The 19693-nt window shown below is 39.7% G+C and overlaps 2 long non-coding RNA genes across 2 annotated transcripts; one reads left to right on the top strand and one right to left on the bottom strand.

The window, feature by feature from the left end:
- Window positions 1–292: 292 nt before the first annotated feature.
- On the top strand, window positions 293–3539 carry LOC136370408 (uncharacterized). The gene is made up of 2 exons (XR_010745173.1): window positions 293–552; window positions 2371–3539. It is a non-coding gene; the product is annotated as an uncharacterized lncRNA (long non-coding RNA).
- A 1863-nt stretch (window positions 3540–5402) lies between these two features.
- On the bottom strand, window positions 5403–7715 carry LOC136370407 (uncharacterized). Its single transcript, XR_010745172.1, has 2 exons — window positions 7011–7715; window positions 5403–5993 (listed from the first exon to the last, which is right to left on the bottom strand). It is a non-coding gene; the product is annotated as an uncharacterized lncRNA (long non-coding RNA).
- Window positions 7716–19693: the final 11978 nt, after the last annotated feature.

The following is a 19693-nucleotide window of genomic DNA, read 5'->3' as shown; positions in this document are numbered from 1 at the left end:
CTGGTGACATGCAGTGAGTTATTTCATTTTCCATGCCCTGATGTGTAACTGCGCCCTTGTCTCGGCATTGCCCCGTGCAGTGGGGTTCGGTGGGCTGACAATCCCCATTGCTCTTGTGGCTGCCGTGGGATCCGAGCAGGCCGCTGACATAATTCCCAGGGTTTAGCTCAAAATACGAACAGAGAAGAGCAAAATAATCGTGGTCACAGTTAATGGGCATTTGTGTGCCGTAGAAATCTCTGCTCCCTGTAGATTAATTGCATTGATACATACAGCGCTGGATGTTACTGCATGCGCGGCTGGCCACCATTTCAGAGTGTTGGAGGGCAGGAGGCCACTTGCAGTCCTCTGTACACTTTCTGCCTGCGGTAACTAATTCCTGCTCAGAGGACGCTGTCCAGGTCTGTGGGCAGAGCACAGGGCAGGTCCCTGCCAGCGCAGAACCCAAGGCTGCTCCTGTGAGGTGCCTAAACGGCAGGGCAGGGCAGGGTGTTGGCAACAAACGCTGCTCCTGGTGCCTCCTCACCCTTCATAAAAGTGTCCCTGCCAAAGGTACGTTTTGTTTGAGTTAGGAGTTGGTGTGTACTACTCACATCAAGGGTGAAAACAATCCTTTTCCTGTAACACAACAGCAAAGATCATTTCCCTAGCCGGTAATTTTGACCGCATGTTTCTTTACTCTCTGTCTTGATTTGCTTTCAAGGTCATTCTTGGACTAGCTCACCTATGATTCATTATGAGATGACAACTCTCAACAGTTCCTGACACCAACTTCCCCACCCACTTGTTTTGTTTTGGGATAAATAGCTTTAGGTTTTCTTTCATTCTGCCCCTCAGTGTGGGAAAAGAATTTTTTTTTTGAAGTCTCCAGCAGTCACTCAGTTTGGAAGCTAACATGCTTAACCTTGTACTTGCCGTTATGATTATGAATCTTTTTTTTTTTTTTCCTTCATAATTCTCTATTCACTGCCTGCTCACAATGCGTTTAGGCTGCATTCTTCTTGGTTTATGTTTTTACATCCTCTAATATGGTATAGTCCTGTACATGATTAGAGCTCCTAAGTGTTATGGCAATACACTAAATAAATTGCAGAAATACAATTACTCCAAAAACAAGAATTACTAACACTAGAAAACTGGAATTAAATGTAGTTTTAAAAACCATTCACACATGTTGGCACAAAAATACACAACTAAACTTCCCATTAGTTAATGGTGTAATGAATTAACTATACAGCTGTATTGCATTATATTGTTGATAGCCCTTGGTAGAATTAAACTGGTTTTTGAAGATTAATTCCTTTTATTTTTCATTCTTTTCTACCTGGTCCATCAGGTGAGGCTGAGATTTCCATAATTGTTTGGGTTTCATTCTGTACTTTTACATGAAAATTTAAAGTGGTTTTAAATGTAAGGGGAATTTTGTTCATTGTGTGCTTATTTGGGCTGATTGCTGAAGGATATACATGGGAAGAAGAAAGGAAAACTTTTGAAAGAAAAGGCTTGGGTTCTCTTTTTTGTTTATGTTTTTTTTTTTTTTTTTTTAGTCATCAACCTCTGGGCTTGCTTGACAGCAACTATGAATAATCTGTCCCTGTAAGAAGAAATGTATCACTGTTTTCTGGTCTCTTTTAAAGTCTTTTGTTCTTACATTGCACTCGGAGTGTTTTTTTGCTAGGGAGTTGAGAAAGCAACATATGCATAATTAAGTCATGCAGAATTTTGGGGTGGTGGACACACACAGTCAGACCCACAGGGACCTGCACAGGCAGAATTCATAGAAATGGATTTTTCCACTGGGTTCCCTCTGGCTTAAAAGGAGTGCTTAGCATTCCTGAAAACTTAATGTGTTCATGTTTTCCTATGTGACTACTGAAAAATACTTACCGAAAGTACAAGCTAATCTATAATTTGCATACTCTTACTCAACTTTCATTAGAAGGAAGAACAACTATTTGTTTTCTCCCTCTTTGAATATATGTTGTGTAGAGTCTTTTGTGCAGTTGTGGAATCAAAATTACTGGTTTCCTGTGGTAATGATTTTTTTTATTTTTGTAGCTTATATAAAACATTTAAGTATACCTGTTAGTGCATGATACCCTTCCATTACTGAAATAATTGTCTGGCTCTGGGATTGGATCTAATTTTACTATCTTTTTTGTCACAAATGATTATAACTTCCACAAACTTTTGGAGGTTTCCTTCTCACCATTTCTCTGGCTACTTGTCTTGGCACATAGCCAGAGTTCACTCTGTTAAGTCAGAAGTTTTCATATAGAATCAGCTTTATATTCTTCAGTTTTGCTTACCAGAAACCAACGTAGCCTGTGTATGAAATGTTTCCTTAGCTGTGGGTGCACTGTCTTTCAGAAATTAAAGAGAAATCAAGATCCCCTCCACATGTCTCTGTATCTTCAGCAGACTCGAAGAACCTGTAGTTCTTAGAGCTGGAGGTATGTTTGCTTTATGTTTCATGTATTTACTCTTTTTACTCTACCAAGTGTCTACATGAAGCAGGCACTGTCAAAGGCCAGGAATCTGAAACCATTTCTTTCATTATAGTTTCCACAAGTGGCTATAATGTCTGTAATATAAAGCAATTAAACTATTGGCAGTCATACTGTTGACCCAAATGGAGGGCCAAATATGTCATCTGTGGCTGAAGTACTGAGGAACTAGGAATGGGTTCCTGTAGGCATTTCTGAAATTCCACAAGGAGTGATATTATTAATTTAGTTAAGCTCTAAGAAGTAAATGGTTTTGGATGTGATGTTGCATGATTTATTGCTCATTTCTTCTAGTTACAACAGCCCATCTTATGCCCATCCCCAGTTACATCTACAGGAGTAATTACCCAATAAAAAACAGAAAGGAAATCGGTTTTGCTGAGTAGTAAAACACAATCCTGGCTCAGTCGTACTTGTGACATGTTCATAAAAGAAAAGGAACTGGAGAAATTTAGAAATAAATTTAGAAAAAAATTTAGAAATTGAGAATAAAAATACCCCAGGAGTTTTTAGCAACCAAAGGATGTTAAGTGCAAGGTAAGACTCTTTTAATTGTATGTCTGACATTTTCACTAATCATATATTTCTGTATATTTATGCAAAATGAATTAAGGTAATTGTTCATAATGGCCCAAACCCTTCCCTCATTTTAACTTTACATCTCCAAAGCAGCCTGCTCTCTTAGCAGTTCTGCTCTCACAGTAGGTTGTACAGTGATTTTTACAAGAGACAAAGTTAGCTCACAAAATCAAACGGAACAGTGGTTTTAAATTACCAGTTAGCATGGGTTTCTGCAGGTGGGGAAACGTCCCTGTCCACTGTATGTCAGTGGAATAAGAAAATGAAATTATTGTGCCCTTTCTTAACCAAGATCCAGAGGACAGCAATCCCCTCTGTTTAAGGTATAGATCGGGAGTTCTAAGTCGTCACTTCAGTTTGCAGCAGGCTTGCCCTACTTCCCTGGGCAAATCTCTACCTTGTTTCAATCCCTTAGTCATTGAATGGAAATAAGAGTTCCTCCCTTTCCCAAAAGAGTGTTTTTAGAGATCAAATCTGTTCATGACAAAGAACCTCACACATTCTGGTATTAAGGGTTATATAAAATTATTGTAAAGCCGACCTGAGGGCTTCCTTCATCCCTACAGCTGTGTAGAATTACTGTGCACTAAGGGTCCTCTACATATTCATTTCCCAGCATAAGTTCCAAGGACTCTTATTTCTGTCATCCAGGCCTTCCTTGCTGTGTTCAATAATATGCTGGAACCTTCACAGCAATTGTGATGATGCTCACTTATGAAAGTGTATGGATTTGAATCCAAGATTTTCAGGCACAAAGATTAAAGGCAGCCGTATTAAAGAGTTCCCAGTTTAATTTAGAGGGAGCTATGAGTGCTCAGCACCTCTCTGATAATGAGGATTTGGTTGTTTACTTGTTCCATTATACTCCTTTCACCATCTATCTAATCCTGTCACATCATTGTCTACAGAAATACTCAGACATTTGGTTTCTTTGCTGTTTTGTCTAATTGGGGATGGTGTCACCACGCAGTGAAAAGAGCCACAGAATGCTGTTTTTCAAAGGCACACGCTCACATTTGCCCAACATTTTCTCACTGGATCATGAATGAATAGTAAGATTATTCTGCCTGTTTGTTTTCCTATTGATGGATAGTTGCTGTTTGGGATGTATAGATTTAGGATTATGTGTGATATTATGCAACTGTGCTAGTGAAAGGAACATAAATGTACCCTTTTGCTATCCATAGTTTTGGTTGTATGTCCAGGTCATTAAGATAGGAAAACCACTAAAGCAAGCAGACTCTAATTCAGTAATTTCACAGATTGTCTTTGGAGAATAGCGGAGTGGAACAGAAACTAAAGATACACATTTATATAACTGGAAATTAAAATGGTATAATTAATATCAGTTTTCAATTATTCATCGTAATGCGATGACAGGACTATTTTTGTAAATCAAAGGAATTATTTTTTCCAAACTGAACACAAACAAACCTCTCCTATTACCTTCTTTGCAGTACCCCATACCTACCAAAAGGTTTTTTATATCAATTATCCAGTGTATCTTTAATTCTTTGCTTTTGAAAAATGATTAGCAGAAGTAAAAGCCCTCTAGACAGTTTAAAATGAGAACTTTCAGCTTTTTGCACAAGTTTGGGGTGGGTTTTTTTACCATTTTGGTAGGTTTGGGTAGCTGGGCGTAGGGGCCAGCAGCTGCCAGAAGTTTCCCCCATGTCCACTATAGCCAGTGCCACCCTATGCTGTGCTCAGGGATAATGCATTTAGGATGGGAGAAAGTGTGATTATGGTTTTTCTCTGAGGGTCGTCCCCGTTTCCATCTCAGCGAGAGCAGAGCTTGGTTCCACCAGTCCCTTTCTGCCTGTGCTCCCTAACCTCTCTCGCTCCGCTCGCAGCGCGGCCACCGTGTGAGCGGATCCATCTCCTCGGGCCCCGGGGGCTCCGCTGCCGGCCGCTCCCGGGACACGCTCTGCCACCGGGGCGTGCTCCCGGGGCACCTCCGTCCAGGGGCCACGGCCCTTCTGGCCAGTGCCGAGGACGTGCCTTTGTGCCATCCCGCTGGGAAGGCGCCGGGAGCGCCTCCGGACCCGCCAGGGGATGGACGGACGGACGGACGGACCGACAGCTCGCCCCGCTTGGCGCTCCCGGAGCGAGGTGCAGGGAGTGCCCCTGGCTGTGGGAACGCCTGAGCTCCAGAGAACCCGCAATTTCTGCTTCCCAGAGGTGCTGTGAAAACACCTTTATCGGTCTGTAAGGAATTACTTTAAATGTGTAGCACGACACCACAGACACCTCGCACAACACACACACTAAACGTGCTGCTTTACTGTTGGACGTCATTAGCAGAGAGTGGTTGCCTTTTCGTTAGTGCAGATGAGTCTGCTTTAATTATTGCAAAAGGAATTAGTGCCCAGTGCTTTGGTGCCCCATACAAAGTCTTGTTTGACGCACTTAAGAGCGCAGGGTGAGCCGGATCTGTTCTAGAATGGGACAAAACGTGGCCGTGCCCGTTCGGAGCAGCCCAGTGAGGAGTTGTGATTCAGAGGCATCCTCTGAATCATACTTCCCCTGAGCTGCAGCATTGCACAAGTGGGGAGTGTGCCATCAGACCCTGCCAGATGGAGCACGTTCCTTCCTTCCTTCATGTCCAGCCAGCTCCCTGTGCTGACACAGAAGGGAGCAGAATGACAATTATGTTTGCTTCTGACCCAAATCCCCCCCACACTTCTCCACTTCCTCATGGAGGGGAATAATTTCTCTTCGAGGTTGGCTCATTAATGCAGTGCCCTTAGCACAGCTTTGAGGAAGGGTGGCAGAGAATGCAGGGATGCCTTCGTACTTCCATGTGGAACTCTGTGACCATCAGATGCCCAGAGTATAGTTTATCTGCTCATGTGTATTCTACTCACTTGTCAGCTCTGAAACTATTGCTTGTTCTTTGGGGACTCACTTTTCCTCACTACAGGAAGCGAATCTGTCATAATGAGGGATGATATCAGCAACAGATACACAACTTGCAAAGGACCACTTGAGTTTGATTCCCAGCAGACTTGGCAATAATCACCAATATGATTAGACAAATCTGAGTTCTTATGCATTTTTTAAGGTTACAGTCACATGGAAACCAACAAAAATACACTTTTTGTCAGTTAAAATTAAGAAGACTAGCATAATCAAATAATCAGCCAATCAGCTAATTAAGCTCTGCAATGACTTCTAACAGATTCAGGCAGCAGACTTTGCAGATGAACAGTGATTTACCTGTAAATAAAATTGAGATTAAAGTACTCATTTGTTAATATTAGATCAGCTAGCAATGCAAAGGTCCTTCGTTCTTGGTGTCTAAAGAGGTTAATGATTCTGGTAGCCAACTAGGAATCAAGCACTGAGAATTCCTAATTTGGTATCAACAGTAATTCTTTGTGAAGCCTGGAAGTGAATAACATTTTTTTTTCTTTCTTGGTCTGTGAAGAAGGAGAATCCATAGTAAATATGATAGCGTGTGTTGAAATAGATTATTTCCATGTTAAACATCTGTACTTTCCTAGTGAAATTGTCAGAGGACTTTACCTGAACCATTTAGCAGACAGATTATGCCCCTGTCAATAACGGAGGAAATGCATAAGGAAAAACCAATTTGCTCCGTTTAGCCTGTAGGACAGCTTGGGTGAGCAACATACTGGCCTTAATATTTAGAATATTTAGCATAATACTTAGCATAATTATCACGACATTAAAAATAAATAATAAAACAGTTACAATGCAGTGAATCTCTAAATTCTATTCCATACCAGACTAGAACAGGCTTACATCTCTATTTTTCAGAAAGACAATATATCAAACGTCTTTCTGAAAAATAGAGATTATTTCTTTCATTGTCAAACCCAGTTCTACACTGGAGGAGGTAGACCTAGTCAATCATTAGCTCATATACAGAGACACTGTTTTTCGTTCAGGAATTTGCACTGAAGTTACCTGCCCCATTTGAAGTTGTACCCAGGTACTCGATGTGCAACAATTTACCGCTGACTCAGACCAGCTCAGTGCAAAATACCAAAGTGACTAATCTCTTTGTAGAACTGAGGCTTTGCAACTTTGCTCTGAGTCATCATGACAGCTCAAAGTACCTTGACTTAGCGCAGAAATAAATAAACAGAGCACTCGGTTTCAAAAACAAAAATCACTTCTGGTCCTGTCCAAGTGACCTCGTTAACCCTATTTTACAGCAAGGTGTCACTGATACACAGGTCATTTCAAATCTCTAGAAAAATGGTCATTTCAAATCTCTATCAAAGTGGAACCTGAGAAGTTAAAGGAAAATATGGATGAAAGAAGGAAGGCAAAAATATTTTCTTACCAAGTAAGAGTGCCATACAAGTAGAGTGGGAGCAGTCATTTGCCTAGTAGAAAGAATGGAACTGAAGGAATAAAATGGGAATTGGTGGCATTAGAACATGTAGGGAAGAGGTAAGGGAGATCTTAAGAAGTTTGTTTGTTCCAAACATATTTTAACCACCCCTAATTATTCCTTCACATTCTAAGAGCAAATAAATAAATAACTGAACTAAACAGTAACGTTAATCCTATGTTATTTGGCCATTCTCTTTGTGTTACAAATTGATGGTCCTCTTACCTTTATGCTGCTGTCTTAAGGGTAAATATTAGCACCAGTGGAGCCAGAATCTCTTCTGAAATGGATAAGTGGTTTGTGACTTTGTTGTCCAGAGCTGCTTTACCTCAGTGTAACAGGAGTTCAGGTCTGCCCGTGGAGCTGTGTAGTAATGCAATATCCAGTATCCATACACAAGGCACCTTCTCTAGGGAGCAAGTATTTCGGGACAGAAAAGAGCATTCATACACAACTCAAAAACATAAATTATGGGTATCTAAATTAGTACATTCAGTCATTAGGTAATCAGTGGTAGCATTGAGTATATTATAGGGGTTGAGGGAATAATTTGGTGTCTTACTACTAAGTCTCTGTAATTTATATATATAGGTATTGAAAAAGATTTTTATAGTGATAGTCTTAGTGTCTCATTTCATACAGGCTGCAATTGCTGCAATAGTGGGAAAAGTACATAAATATAACAAAACTTCAGAAATGAGCAGTGTCTTGTTCTTTGAGTCACAAAATTAGCAAGAGGTAACATGTTCATGCCTTTATTGTTAAGAAAGGATGTTAGTTTAAATGCTTTTTTGCTTGAGGAAGGATCATGTATTATCTGAGAACCTGAGCAGATTTGGGCCTAGTCTGTACTTGAATGGAAGATGTGTAACAAAAATTTATCTTATTACGAGAAAGGATGTCCATGGTTGGGTGAGTTTGGTGGTTATTGCTGAGTCAGTCCTGCAGTCGTGCCTGCTCTGGTGTTAAGGAAATGTTTCAGCGTTGGAATTGGATCCCAGATTCATTCAGTGGTTAGGTTAAATTAGCCCTGATGAATTGTGTTCCACAGCATATTAGCAATTTTCCTCTCCATTTCATAGTTTTGTGATCACATTTTTGAACAATCAAACCTGGGTAATTTTTGCAGGTCATCACTTTGTTTGGATGCCACTCTCCTCATTCATCAGTAATATTCAGACATCAAGTATTGGCTTTGCTTGTGCCGCAGGACAATGCAGCTTTGATATTCAGCCATCCTCATCCTAAACTAGCTGTGCACTCATTAAAAATGGTTCAGGTTCATTACTTTGTGGCCGTTCAGGTCAGGCTCCAGCCAGCTGTTGAGCCTGCTGGTGAATCTGTGTGTGGGAGAGGGGAAGTTCAGCGGGCAGAGGGAGTTACATGAGTTCCCTTAAACTACGGCCTTGTAAACAGAGCTTGCTTCTGCATACTGATTTCATCAGGCAGCCAATGTCAACACTGACATTTTCAATCTCTTTCTTTATGTCATATTAGTGGAAAGTGATCTGTTGTGTTTGTGGAAGCTGTGGAATCCCATAGGAGAAGGATCACTCAGCACCATGGCAGTCTGCCAAGTACAACTTGTTCTGATACACAGTGTGAGAAGTTGCATTATCAACTAGAGCGCTGTGTCAGCTTAGCAGGAGGTGGGTTAGGGCGGTGATTAGCGAATTGTTATGACCAGGAGCCCCCCAGGGCACACTGCACCTCTGCCTGCCTCTTCTTTCTACTCCTGTCCTCGGAGGTGGCCCCTGCACAGCTCAAAAATCCTCTTCTGTCTCTACACTCTGTTTAGCATCTGTTCTGCTAGCTGCGCTCTATAAGGAATAATTTCTTAAATTGCTAAGTTGTTCAGAAGTTAGATGTTTTGTTCCAGTGAGAACAAATGCTAAAAAGTGTAAAAGACACTGATTTAAATTTAAATTTTATTTCTGCTATTCTATGTCTTTGGCCTGTTTTATGAAGTCAGAAATCCTAATATTATCTCAAACTCTACTAGCATAATAAAACCATATAATCAATGCAGAAGAGTAAAAGAGTTTAGCCCATGGAAGAGGGAAGTGGCTTAAATAAGTGTCTTGCAGATGGAAAAGACATAATGTGTGCTAAAAATACAAATGTGTTTGTATTTTTCCAAGAATTCCTGATTAGCAAGAACAGACTGAGGGCAGACTAGGATTTACATGAGGAGGCTTGAATTTGGGTAGTAGTGGGAAGGGAGGTGCTTCAACCCACTTTTAAAAAGTGCTTACTACAGACAGATGACATAAAACAAATATTCAGGCAGAGCAGAGTCATCTGACCTTTGTCCAAGCTCCTAACGTCTAAAACTTCTGATGGCTTGCCTTTAGCTGCAGGCCTCAAATCTGTGGCTACACTTTGTGGAATAAAACAGGACTGCATATGGAGAAAGTGGACTTCCCTCCCAGGGTGAGCAGTGAGACTCACCCCTGTGTTCCCTGCTGTAGGATACCCCAGACAATGGTCTGTACACCTGGGCACTATTGCAGCAGAGGTAATTCACTGCCAGGAGGGTGAAGCTTCTCCTGCTTTCCCTGTCCTGCTGGGGAAACCTGGGACTTACAAATCCCACCGAGGGCCCCACATGATCCCCTGCAGCCTTTGGCACTGCAAGACCTGAGTCTGCTGCAGACACAGGAGGGGAAGGTGGCAGAGGGCAGGGTAGGGAGTTGAGTGTGTGCTCAAATGGTGTCTGTGGCTAAAAGAAATGAGTAAGTGCACTACAATGAATTGTGTAAGGCAAATACATCTTAAAAAGCTGGAGTTGAACAAATTTCTATTAATAGTCAATGTAAAGTAAAATACTGTACACGTGGAGTAGACTTTCAGAGGAAATGGAATGAGTATTTGTGTAATATGGACATAAATGTAGTTTATACATGTTTATGTAAAATATAACCTTCAAGGCCCAGACAGAAGAGAAGAAAATCCTAATCTGAAAAGAATGATGGAGGTGGGTGTGTCAATTTAAAGAAGGATTGATGGCCTCAGAATTGTTGGAAACTATTTTTACAGATTTCACTTGAATGTCTGACTAAAAGCTTATGGTAATTCACACGAGTTTCCCACTGACTAAGCTAAGCATCATATAGTACTGCTTGTTCCCATTAGTGGCAAATACTATAAGCTATACATTTGAGTTTAAAAATGCCTTTGCATTATTCAGTTCTTTAATGCTTTCCTAAATGAGGCAGTAAAAATGATGAAAAGAAGCTGAGAAGCCTTAAGCAATGTTAGTGCATGTTTCATGCTGCAATTGCAAACACACTCTGTATGTCATTGCATTATTGTATGGATATAGCACATTGTCTACTAGAGATGGGTTTTGGGGATCAGCAACTCTTGTAAATATGAGGAATATTATCAAAGATAAAAAGAAAATTAAAATAATAATTTAAAATATTATCATAATTCTTACTTGCTGATCTGAGTCTTAATATTTAGTCATATCTCTACATGAAAGCTCTGTATTCATCTGAGATTGTAAGGGTCTATTCATTCTGTAGCTTCAAAATGCTGGCCTAGTGTGCCCTGCTGAAACTGAGCACTGAACACATCTTCTGCAAGTGCTTTGTTCCACACAAATCCGAAATCATATAGCAATGATGCTGGGATTTATACATGGAACACAACTGGAAATGCACCATTAGCACAGAAGGATTTCAATTTTAAAATTTAAAGAATACATTGAGAAATGCAGTGTGGACTAAATGAGAATACGAATTACAGTATATATCGTAGTTTCTATTTTTTGCAAAATAAATTTCTATTTTTTGTACTTTCTGTGTTTGCAGAAAGTGTGAGCTGACTGACAGACTTTCAGTCAATAATGGAATGTACAGAAACACTCAAATTCTTTAGTTTAATATAGTTTCATTTGGCAGTGGCATGGATTCAGGTCATTAACTGCAATCTTTTTAAATCATTGGAATGAGAATTTCTCTCAGTCTTCCGTGATTATACCCCACTTTTGGGTGATGAGGGAATGTCTGTAGAGCTCATACAAATGTACTCAGGATCATGTGCATGGAACCAAGTCTACCAGGGGGGTTCTGGAAAATGAAATTGGAGCAAAAGGTCTGATTCCGCAGCCACACCTGGCAGGGAACTCTGCTTGAAGTCACACACTTTTATAAGGTTTCTTGCCCTACTTTTGCACACTCTGGAGACTTAGAGAGGCATCCAAATTTGCATGTGTTTGGATGAACTGAACTGTTTGATTTCTGAAGGACTCAAACCAGAGGAATGGGTTATTCCTGAACTATGGGAAGCTTAGGTCTAAATTCAAATGCCCATATAGCATTGAGTAAATTCAAATACTCATATAACATTGAGTTATATTGTGTGTTGATAGAAGAATGCCTGTTACAGTGTCCTTAAAGCCAAATTCCCTCCTGATCTGTCTTAAATTTTGATTGTCACTGGGCCATGGTAAAGACACTCTGTGAGTAAACTAAGGGATGTCTCCAGAGACATCCACTCCTCCTGTGAAATCCAGCCCATAGAAATCATTGGGGTTTGAATTAAGCTTGAAACCATTTTGTGTTTTAGTTTCCAGCCTATAAAATGGAAAAAATCAGCACCTTTCTTCAGCATTTCCCTCTGTCCTTTTTTAGCTGCATGGTACCTATGAAGTACTCTATGGTGGAGCAGTCAGTCTAGACTCTATGGTAATAAAACCTGATTTTATTAGAAATAAGCTGTAATGTATTTACAAGCTTTGTCTCTCTGTTCAGTCAAATACCAAGTTTCAACTCAAACTTTTGAGAGTGGTCATAACAGTTCTGTGTGATTTCTGCACCCACTGGGATGTGCTTATCAGCAGTGTTCATTGCAGTTATGTGTATTTGCTTTATTTTTTTACCGTCTCTTTGATCTTTCTCCAAGCTCACAGTTCTGTGACCATTTCTGGTTTTGTACTCAAGAGCAAAAGCAAACCAGGAGGAACTTGATTAAAGGTTTAGCATAAACTCTTAGATACTGTGTCATTATTAGTAAAAAGCACTTCCCATGAATCAGAACATTTGCCCTGTAAAATGGATAAAAATACAATAGAATTCACAGATTTACTTAACAATTTTGAAAGGAAAAAAAATCCAGTTCTCTGTAGAGATAATGCCATGGGAACTAAAAAAGAGCCAGTTTGTCATGTTAATCACAGATGTTACTATACAAATTCTTCTATTTAATCTTCTGGGTACAAAACTGTATTAGAATGATTAAATGCTAAAATCTTCATTTAAATAACAATAGGGTCATCTTGCAAGCTGTTACTCTCCCATCCCATAGAGGAAAAGGAAACTGAAGTGTAGAATTACTGCTCTTATTGGCAAATAAAGGATAAAATTTTCAAAATGGATTAAATATATGAGATGCCATCAGTAGCATGTTTCTCCAGCTTCCTGCCACTGGTGCTGTGATCTATTGTGGCATAACTCCAGCTTCACGGGGAATCCTCCCTGCTGACATCTTGACCCATGAGCTGTGCTGGCCTCATGCTGACATTAACTAATATTAACTTTCCACCTTTCCCACATAACACTGTTTATCTAATTCATTATGGACACACTGAAACAGGTGAATGTAGCGGTTTTACACAATTCATTTATACCATTTCATAGCTAGGTTTGTGTTATTAATTAGTTATTAAACTTAGCTGAGTTTCTGAATGATCAACCTTTCAAAATTCAGCCTCTAACTTCTTATAGTTGCTCTTAATTTGAGATTTACACATCTTCCTCACCACTTTTTTTCTAAAAATACATTGCCATAACTCACTTTTCCAGTCTGTCAAAGGAAGGACTATAATTAACCTTTTTGACCTAAGCATTATTTGGGAAGCTTAACTAACATGCCACAGTGTCCTTTGTAAAAGAGATTTCTGTTGGCGGTAAAAACTTGAAGAAAAGAGTTTAGGATGAAACTCTGAGTGATTAAAAACCCACTTTCATGAGGCAAGGACTGTAAATAAAGTGAGGGCATAAAGAATTTACTCCCACTGCAGTCTGATAGCTGCAAGGGTCCTCGAGCACACCACATGCTTTTTCACTTTCAGAGGCCCTCTACGTAACACAAATTAAAACCAGGGCATGCCTTTTCTTAGAACCTGTGCCAGACATTTTATTTTCATAGGTGTCAACTCTAAAATCATGCTTTCCTCTGACTTGTACTTTGATGGAGGGGGAAGAAATGAGCGATGAACTCTGATTATTTGAATAAAAATGTTAGTCATTTTGGACCATTTTCTTTCCATCCTGCAGGTTCCTGGCTGACCCTTATACATGGAGCTGGGGGTGGGGAGCAACACCAGTCTAGACAGAAGAGGCCAACAACTAGTTGTCCACTCAGGTTTCAGATTATAAATGAAAAATATTCCATTTCTCACAGATGTTTGGCAGCCACTCTGCTTTCAATCTAATCACAAGCAGGATTTCTTCTGCCTGAAGAATGCAGCGACCAGTAGACATAGAGAGACACACAGAATAATGGTTCCATCTGCTGTGGTTTAGGTTTATCAAACAGTAAGGTTTTGAAAGTGAGATCACTAGGACAATGGTTTTACTAAACTGAAATATTTTGAAGAATAGTACTTTTAATCTATTCAGATTATTGCCAGATCAGTCAGCATTTCAGCATGGGACGACAGTGTTCTCTTCTGGCAGTAAATTGCCCATATTATAACTTCACCTTTTAAATTTCCTCAAGAGGTTGATTTTCACCAGAAGTGCAGTTTTTTCCAAGCTACATTCAACTTAACCATATAATAATTTAGGAATTTAATCTGTTCTATGTTCTTTGTTCTTTCAACTGTAGGTCTCAGCAGCTGAATGGTTTGGTTTTTGTTTTTTTCTTTTTTAGCTTGGGAGCATAGAATTTAAGCAATTTAAAAGTTTGCATTCCAGGCTGCTGAGCCATGAGGCAGTCATGAACTGTGCCTTGCCCATGTGAGGAGAGATCACTCCTCAATGAAATACTTCCCTTTCTGCAGTGACAGTATGAAATTCGAATTGCATTGAGTGCTGCAAAAGGTGTTTCTGGCAAAGAAATGAGAATGCTACACCAGACTGTGGCTAATTCTATTAAAAAGCTGCCTGACAAATTATGTCTCAAACTAACACAAAAAACATGCTATGGAAAGTTTCTATTAGTCAATGGGGGTATTTTCTATTTAATACAGCAGTTCAGGACTGATTCATTCTTTTAGGTGCAGCAGGATGTGATATTGTGTATCTTGTGAAAACAGCTGTTGCCTTTATGCTGGTGCTCAGGAACCAGATAACTTTAATGATCCACGCCTGGTAGCATTTATAGACATTTATAGACATTTATAGACATTTATAGACATTTATAGCATTTATAGACAGCACTGCTGCACTTCACGTCGTGGGCTGAGGTCCAATAGGGGATGCAAGGACATTTATGATAAATACTGAAGATTCTGGTAAGTCCAAAATTATTCTTCCTGCTGAGGAGATGAAGTAGGAAGGGAAAGAGTTTTTCTGTGATGCCTCACAAGTGCAGAATCACTTTTGGCTGTAGCCCTATAAATTCTCCTTTACAGGAGAGGTACAGTGAAGGATGAAATGAGGTCATGTTTTCATCTCCCTGGCACCTACTCCATTCTGCTGTGCAAAGGGCTGATAAGAACAGAGCTCTGGATCAAAAGTGTGTCATGGGGAAGAGGAGGGATGAGTGGAACCATAAGGGAGAGGTGGGAGAGGAATTTCAGACCCCTGGCACCCCCCTCCTGGAGAAAAGTCACAGTAATTCACAGCAGCCAGTCTTGTGAGGGGACTTGTGCTTCATGCAGTGTCCTGCCGGCAGTAAATTACTGGGGGGCAGTGGCTGGGAATTGAAATAGCTCAGATGCAAACCACCTCTTAACTTGATTTGCCATTGCTTACGTTAATCTTCCATTTTATGAATGGAGGCAGTTGCTCTCCCCAGGACAGGAAATCAAACGTATTAATTTTCAAGAGGGATGGCACAAGTCCAAACACATCTAACAGGGGAAGGAAGCAATATTATCAGCCTTTCTGGCCCATTGATAAAAGCATGGAAGGAAATCATTCAGCTTTAAATGAGGAAAAGGAAGTCTGAGATAAAATTCAGAAGTTGCCTTGGGAGTTTTCATATCACATCAATGAAAAAGTCACATTCAATTAACCAAGCATTCCAGTCTGTATGAAGGGCTTTATTTGTGACATCAAAGCAGAACTATTTACAGTTTGTGACAAGCTTCTCCACAGTGGATCAGCTGACATTCTTCTGGCCTGTCTACTTGGTCAGATACCTTTTATCTAAGCTCTTCTTTATAAAAAAAAAACCAACCCCAAAAAACAAAAAAAGAAAACCAAAACTGCTGCAGCCACCCTGGGGTTTTTTGTTCCATTCATGTAATGAAATCTGATTTTTTTGTCACTATTGCACACAGAGTAATTTGATTTTGGTCGTATTTTTAATTAAAAATCCAGTTATTAATGTTCAGGGCAAATAGTAAATACATTTACTTGGGGGGTTATACCTCAGGCAGTATCTCTACTGACAGTGTGTCATGCCATATAAAAATAGTAGTTTGAGGTTGCAGCATCTCATGAATCTCTGCAGTGTACCTTACTTTACATAACAGACATAACAGTGCCTCAGTTCTCTCTAGCAAATTAATCTATCCCACTGTGATTGTTATGAGAGTGGAAAACAAACATAATCCCAACATAATTAGCTGGATTTAGCACTTACTGGGATTGTTGGAGTAGCTCGAGGAGGTCTGAGGGAAAAGAGACTTTGACAACGTTTCCTTAGGTCAATACTCGGTGATAATTTGGGGTACAGTAAGTTAATTTCAGACTAAATCTTGAGATATAGAACAAAATACATTCAGATAAAACCAAAATGTTGTCGTATTTCAATCATATGGGTAGTTAGGATTTTGATAAACAGACATTCTTCTTTAGGTGCAGAAATCCTGATTAATGCTAAATACCTGTCTCTTCCTGCTGTATTAATTAATCATTGAACATCCATCAAGACAAAAAGAAAACCTTCATTCTTAGAGAATATGGAAGAGTTGTTTTTTGTTTGTCAGAATGTGATAATCCTGGTTGCTGGTGGTTTTTTGGGCAAAAGAGGTCAAAACCTATGTATCCAATCATCCCATGCAATCTCCAGTGGAGTCAAGATAAACTCTATTGGAAAAACAAATCCCACAGACCTTGGTCCAGTCAAGTGATTTCCTCTGCTCTAACAATGCTACAAAGCGTTTTAACTTTTTTTGGTACATATTCAGACTGCCTCCCACTTGTGGTTGTCTGTAATTCAGGGCAGGACACTAAAATGGGAAGGGACACATCTGGGCAGTCTCCAAACAAGCTCAAATAATCCCAGATAGGGTATGGAGGAGATCTTTGCATTGTTTATAGGTGTAATGTATCATATACATATATATATATGTATGTGTGTGTGTGTTCCGATTATTCAGCTTAAACACTGAACAAACTGTCATGAAAAGACTTCTCAAAATGCTTTTTTTTTTAAAAAAAACAAAACACAATACAAATTACACACTGAATTTCTGATTATATGATCTACCCTTGGCTGAAAAAAACCTTAACCTCCAAAACGCTGATCCTAAAGCAGCCCCTCGTTTGAGTTTGTTTCATTCACATGTGCACTGCCTCTTCCAGCTGTGATGTTTCTTCAGGCTCAACACAAAAATGTGATTTGGTGTAGCACAGGTTTTAGTCTTCATTTAGGTCAAATGACAATTGCATCTGACAGTAGGAAATAGGTTAATTGCTTTAGACTCAATTTAACAAGATTTAGCTTTTGTATAAAAACACTTTTGTTATGGAAAAAAATAACATTCTTTTCTAGGCGAAGGAGGAGCGATACTTAGTCTTCACCATGACAATAAAAAAACCTTTTCTTTTTGATTTTTATAAAGAGACATTCAGTCCACTGATAATATTATCAGAAATCCACAAGTAGAGATCCAGTCTGTCAGGAAACCAAGAATTAGGGAACCTGGCTGTATACTGTGTAAGGACACAAAGAATTTTAGTGCAGGAAAGTATATGGAGAGGCCAGTGTGGAAGGGCTCAGAAAAGCCCATTTTCCCCAGGAATCCAATAAATAAAAAGTGAGATATAAAATAAAAAGAGAATCTGCAAGCTTTTAACATGGATGAAGCATTACAATCTTTTTTTTTTTCCAACACTTTTCCGAGGGAGTGGTAATAAGTTCTAAGTGTGGATAGAAAGGTTCCTCAGAGATGCTGGTGAATGGCCAAGTGTCTCACTGGACAGTAGGAGTGTATAAGTAAGAAAACAATTTTTAAAAACTTTAGTAATTTTTATTTCCTTTTTTTACAAGACTTAAGGTCTGACTGGAAATGTATTATTTTTTTAACCTAAAATACTTAGCAATTCATAGGACTCTCTTGATTTCAGATATGTATAATTAGAACTAAACGCTTTTCAGTGACAGAATGCTTCATAAAGGCTTTTCAGTCAGAAGAATTCCATATTTGTTTCCCATTTGCATTGCTATAGGAATCTGTCATGCTATCTTTATATTTGCATGTGCCTGCATCTGTGTGCATACAGCAAATTTAGAAATACAATAACCCTGGAGGGATTATTGCTGAATATTTGGGAGTAGTGAAAATTATATGCTGAATAATTGGGACTGAAGAAGAGAGGAAGACAAACTGCCTGATAACTGAAGAAACAGTTCATTTTACTATGTGCAGGCAGGCAGGAAAGGGAGTGCAACGTAAGCAAGACATTTCATTTGTGGTTGAATCCACAGATGAGCTATTGTAGAAAGTATTCTCCAAAACATGCTTACATGGGAGATGGGGCACGTGGTCCTGATTAGATTTAGTACCAGCAGGGCAGTGTTATGACACAGAAACGCCACGGTTTGAGAGCTGCAGACGTGTCTCCGAGTTGGAAGGCTGTTCCTTTAGCATTTCCTGCCTTGCTGGGAATTCATGGGGCTCTGCTCCTTCTCAGAAAGGGCTCAGCACCTTTTAGCTTTAGCTTTGACCAGTGTTAGAGCTAGAAAGACTCAAAGCTAGAGACAACATTTTCTTTTAACAGTCAAACACGCTGGAAAACAAAGGAGAAAGCATGCCTCACATTCCACTGAAGTCAGTGGTTTCTGTCTCTTTTTGCACTTTAGATCACTTCCAGTCCCCTTTGGCAGGAGAGGAAGAGTCTGTGTTAGAGTCTGTGCTGTCTGCCTTCATCCATGGGTAAAATAGAGTAGTCACAGTTAAAAAAGCCTAAGAAGGAGAGGAGAGGAGAGGAGAGGAGAGGAGAGGAGAGGAGAGGAGAGGAGAGGAGAGGAGAGGAGAGGAGAGGAGAGGAGAGGAGAGGAGAGGAGAGGAGAGGAGAGGAGAGGAGAGGAGAGGAGAGGAGAGGAGAGGAGAGGAGAGGAGAGGAGAGGAGAGGAGAGGAGAGGAGAGGAGAGGAGAGGAGAGGAGAGGAGAATATTGTTCAAGTTAATAAATTACCATTTGTCTATAAACTTCCATTCTCAAATGAGTAGACATTACATGCACCTACTCTAAGCCTAAAATAATTTCATTTGTTTTAAATTGTACTGCTGAGCCATCCACAGTGGTACACTAAGTGTACACCTGACCTGCGTTAAAATTCACAGAAATGTATCTGGCAGCTAATCTAGTCCATGTCACACTTCTAAAAGTTTATTACCATTTCATACAAGCATCTCATTGCTGTAAAGAATCCCAACAAGCTGGTTAAGAAAATGTTTAAAGTAACTTGAGAAAATGAACAGAACATTTCTCTTTCTAGACTCTTATCCTCAAAAACCTTCCTTAATGTAAACCAATTTTTCAAAGTCATGTTTTCATTACAATTCAAATCTTCACTGGGATGTAAATGAAGATACAATTTCTCATGCCTGTTTTAATATTTCTGACCTGAGTATGTACAGTCTTGAAAGTGAGACAGACTTGTAAAGCAAGTGACACTCAAGTTTTTCACAGCGGGAGGCAGATGGTACCTACAGGCAGGTGGATGGATAGAGGGGAGCTCAGAAATGGAACTGAGGAAGCCCTGTGCATTTTACCTCACAGACCCTTTGCAATCTCCTGACCTCACTGTCTGGATTTTAATTGTGTTAGAATTTCTAGCTCAGAGTATGTTTATAGCACTGGCTTCTTTTTCCTGATAGTTGTTCAAGGTTG

This window comes from Sylvia atricapilla, chromosome 21 (assembly GCF_009819655.1).
Source record: "Sylvia atricapilla isolate bSylAtr1 chromosome 21, bSylAtr1.pri, whole genome shotgun sequence".
Classification (NCBI taxonomy): Eukaryota; Metazoa; Chordata; class Aves; order Passeriformes; family Sylviidae; genus Sylvia; species Sylvia atricapilla.
The sequence above is the reverse complement of the archived record's forward strand: the minus strand, read 5'-3'. Positions and strand labels throughout refer to the sequence as shown.